This window comes from Lacerta agilis, chromosome 16, assembly GCF_009819535.1.
Source record: "Lacerta agilis isolate rLacAgi1 chromosome 16, rLacAgi1.pri, whole genome shotgun sequence".
In the NCBI taxonomy this organism is placed as follows: domain Eukaryota; kingdom Metazoa; phylum Chordata; class Lepidosauria; order Squamata; family Lacertidae; genus Lacerta; species Lacerta agilis.
Genome location: NC_046327.1, coordinates 10,317,410 through 10,322,391, shown reverse-complemented (window position 1 = coordinate 10,322,391; position 4,982 = coordinate 10,317,410).

The window sequence follows — 4,982 nt, the reverse complement described above, 5'->3', positions numbered from 1 at the left end:
AGTATTGCCGAAAGGCAGGTGTACCAGAGGAAAGACAGCCCTTTACCGTAATACTTAGAAAGGGGACTCCTCATATTCCCTAAACGTTTCCATCATTTGTTAATTTATGGCCCTCTATACCTGAAGGAGCGTTTCCAGCCCCATCGTTCACAGGGAACCAGGCAGAGGGCCTTATCGGTAGTGGTGCCTGCCCTGTGGAACGCCCTCCCATCAGTTGTCAAGGAAATAAACAACTATCAGACCTTTAGAAGACATCTGAAGGCTGCCCTGTTTAGGGAAGTTTCTAATGTTTGATGTATTATTTTATTTTTTATGAGTTGGAAGCTGCCCAGACTGGCTAGGGAAAGCCAGCCAGATGGGCAGGGTATAAATAACAATAACAACAATTTACTATTCCTTTCTAGCCGTGATCCAATAGCATTAGAGTTTGGATTGGATTTGATATCCCGCTTTTCACTACCCTAGAGAGTCTCAAAGCGGCTAACATTCTCTTTTCCCTTCCTCCCCCACAACAAACACTCTGTGAGGTGAGTGGGGCTGAGAGACTTCAAAGAAGTGTGACTAGCCCAAGGTCACCCAGCAGCTGCATGTGGAGGAGTGGAGACGCGAACCCGGTTCCCCAGATTACGAGTCTATCACTCTTAACCACTACACCCCACTGGCTCCCATTACAGTCCGAAGGCAGCATAGCCTTGGGTAGGGTAGTTCTATCATTCTCTAGTTCAGGAGTTTGTCATAAAGTAATGCAAGTGGAACATACAACAAAAAAATTGCAGGATGCAGCAATCCTGTTCTGGGTTCTAGCTAGCTGCACTCTTACAGGATTCACTATTTAATTCCCTCTCATTCCTCCAGCTATGTTTCAAAAAACAACGGTGACACTGATCATGTTCAGTCCTCATTGGGGTAGTCTAGGTCCCCCTCCCACCCCACTTCTGGGAATCTTCACATTCCCCAAGAGGTCTCCTCTGGTGCTTGGTTTGTGCCCTTTTGGGTTCCTAAGGGTTCACAGGCAGACAACTAGTTTGTTATTAGTAAGGATAGCTCAGTTGGTACACAATGAGGCTCTTAATCTCAGGCTCAGGGGGTTAAAGCTCCATGTTGGACCAAAAACCCCTGCATTTCAGGGGGTTGGACTAGATGATCCCGGTGATCCCTTCCAGCTCTACAATTCTTTGATTCTATGTGGGATCTAATCATTCACTATGGGTGAATGATTAGACTCAATGGTGGGAGGGATTCAATTGCATACTGACAACTTCACATTGCACAATTAAAATAGATTTTTTCACTTTTATGCAATGAATCCAAAAATAATCTGGCATTTTGGGTGCTTCTAGACAACCAGCCTATTGAGCATTCACCCTGATTTGCTCGCAGGGAGATGAAACAGTTCTGGCTATTTAATGAGCATCCATTCTGCTTTGTTTGCTGAGAGGTTAGATGATGTTACAGCAAAACAAGAGTTATCCCACACTTTCTAGTGCCATTCCCCGTCACTTTCCTTAACCACAAAAAAGTTTCAAACTTTGGAGTACATGGGTTTGTTGCACAGGCCACCCTACCCATGTTAAGTGTTTGAACCGTATTTGCCAGTATGTGATTGAATCCCACCTGAAAATAGCAACAATCTGGAAGTGCCCTTTGCAGGAAGGAAAGTGATTGGGAAAGGCACTGGAATGTGTGAGACAGCAGTTGCTTGATGTAACCTCTTTGTAGAAAAATGCCAATGAATTTTCAATAAACAGTGGGTGTTGCATCACCCCCTGCAGACTTTGCATGAGCAAATCAGGATGAATGCATGAATGCACAATAAACAGGTCATCTGGATTGACATGTACACAGATAGCCCCATATTTTTTTTAAAAAAATCCAGCAATAAAAATAGGATTTTATAGAGCTGTTCACAGTAAATTTGTGTGCGTGCACACACACCCCATTTATTTATATGCAGCACCCTATTTTTTATTTTTATTTTTGTAAAAATGTCCCAAAGTGGCTAACATACTGAATACACCCCCCCCTCTACAAATACCACCTTTTCAGTGCCACCAATTTTAATCTAGGGGGAGAACTGTCCCAGTGATTGGATGCAGAAAAAAACCCACTTTATACACACATTACCAAATCAGCTCCCACTGTAACACAGGAATAGGGTATGACTGACAGGTAGCATCTTTCTGAAGTTTCTCACATGAAACTATTAGTTTCTGAACTGCTGTCAATGAAAGAATCCTGGCCCGTAAGAAGGACAAGTGAATTGCTACGCGACTGAAAATATTTAACAGAGAGTGTTGCCATTATTTCAGAATAGCAACAGGATTCTGGGCTTGCTAAGGCCATATTTGCTTGCTGTCTATCCCCCCAGCCTCCAAACTCCAGGCTGAGGAACAAGGGATGCCTTGGTCTTACTACATTACTGCAGAACTAGGGGGAACAGGCTAAACAGCTTTACCTAGTTTTTATTTGCTTTTATCTTGCACACTGTCTTCTGCTGCCCTTTAAAAGGACAGCCACTGACCTGCTCGGGGATTTTCTTTTCCTCTCCAGGCTTCTGCGCCGTGTACAGATGGAACATGATATTGCCTTTGCCGTGGAGAATGAAATACTGTAATCCAAAACATCACAGGGCAGCTAATCTCTTTACATAATTGAGGCACACGCCCATTGTTAAAATAATCTGTAATATCACATGTAAATGGTTAGGGCTAAACTACATGTGACATTCAGTTGCGTGCATAGCCTGATCCCAATTTTCTGCCTTTTCTTTTTTAAAAATAAAAATAAAACCCAAAGTGTAAGATCAATGTGTGTGCGCTCTCTCTCTCTCTCTCTCTCTCTCTCTCTCTCTCTCTTATATATGTATTGATTTTAAAGAATACTATATATATATCTATCTACCGGTAGACCACTGGACGTCTGCAGTAGATCACTGGTAGATCATTGGATCTCCCCAAAGAAGCTGAACAACTGTGGCTCCCCTAAAATAAAGCTCAACATTTTACCTCCTCCCTGAAAAAATTCAACAACTTTGACCCAAACCCCAAAAAGGGGGTAGATCACTGCCAGTCTCTTGGGAGTTGGCCACCCATGGTGTAAAGGCACTCAGCTCCCAGGCAGGCCTTGCATGCAGCAAGCACAAGAAAGGGCAGCGTGGCGCCTGCTTGCCTGTCTGCCCAGCCTCCTACTTGTCTGTCCATTCCCAACAGCAAGGACTGGTGGACTGGCTGGTTGGGCTTCCTTGCCCGCTTGCTTGCTTACTCTGAGGCCACCTCAGCTCCTGGCAACCAGAACCCCTTGGCAAGCCCAGAGGCACCATTCCCCTGGAGAGCTTGTAGCCAGGGTTGCTGCAACAGACAGCCACACGAGCCTTTGGGAGGCAGAGAAACGAGAGGGCATCAGAGGAGGGAGGAAAGGAAAGTGGCACAGAGGGCAATGTTGCCTGCGGCACCCCTGACCACCATTCAAGGCACCCCAGGGTGTCACGGCACACTGGTTGAAAGCCACTGCCCTAGCCCTTTTTATTTGTATTACTTAATTTCATTTCTAAATTGCCCTTCATATGTATAGATCACGGAGCAATGTACAAACAATAATGTAAAATCTGACAACACAAATCAAAATATATAAAAACACATGCTTATAATCACATGAGAGAAAACCTATACCTACGACGACCTCCTGCCCAGGCCTGTACCCTTCCTACTCAGAGTCACCCAATCCATTTACTGCTGTGTGTGAGAGAGATAAAGGTCTGAAGCAGAAATTGGCCAATTATCCCTTTCCTGGGTGGGCGGCGGTTGTGGCCCCTCATGATCAGAAGCCAGCCCCAGCAGCCAGGACACTTGGGAATCTCCCTGGGTTGCAGGGGGCGGGACTGCCCACCCAAACTATTAATTTCAAATGGGCCAATCATGGCCTGCTAGTGAATAGAGCCTTGCTGGTTGACTGCGCATTGGCTGTGGGCGAATCGTTCGTTCAGTGGTGCATAAAAGCCAGCTGCTCCTGACTAATCAATGCTAGTCATCAAGGTTTTGGGTGAAGTGGTGAGTCGCCCAGTGGCATATTCAGCGTAGCCTGTTAAGCAGGGCTTTGTGGAAGTCTCTGTCCAGAAGCCAAGCATGGGGGCAGACGGGCCACAGAGCTTCGAGTGGCATCCTTGGGATGCTCACCCCAGCAGATCAGTGTTTAGGGGAGGCCATAATCCTTGGCGCTACCCCGACAAAGTTTCAGCCCTCCAAGCAGGAGACTGAAACAGATATACACCCAATGGCTTAGCCAAAATTCCACCTACGTCTGTAATTCATAAAGTTGTGGCCATTTATGATCCGGATTTCTTGACTGCTTGAGTTGATTGATCACACCTTCGCTACAACCAGGGCTCCCCCCTCCCCGCCAGAACTCAGTTTCAGCACCAATCAGGTGGGCGCCATTGACATTCTAAGAGAACAAAGGAGGTTTTCCAGTGAGTTCTGGCACCTCTTTTTCTAGAAGAATAGCATTGGCTACAGCCACTGCGCAACGGAGGGTGGTGCTGTGGCTGGGGTCGCAACCTGCTCTGTACATGTAGACACCCTGCAATATTTATAACACATAATTCAAAGTCATACAGGGTTGGTGTGACCCCACTCTCTTCACCACACAATCTGTAATTGTATGAGGGAAGATTATCCAAAGCTAGGAATAGTATAGCCTTTAGTTCAGGGGTGGGATGGGGCCCAAATGCAGCCCAACAGACCTGTATATGAGTCTCTTGGGACTCCTTCTCAAGACATGCCTCTTTCTACAAGCCACACCTTTCCCTGGCTCTGCTCCACAACCTTGTTGGCAAATTTTTGCCTGGCTGGATTTTGTCCTTGAACCGTGACATTGCCTTTTGGTTTGCTTACCTGGGTGGAGAGACAGGGGGTGGTTTTTGTGTGTGCAGAAACCTCTGAATCTGCATGGCAGGAATTCGGACTACTAAATAAAGGAAAGAATTG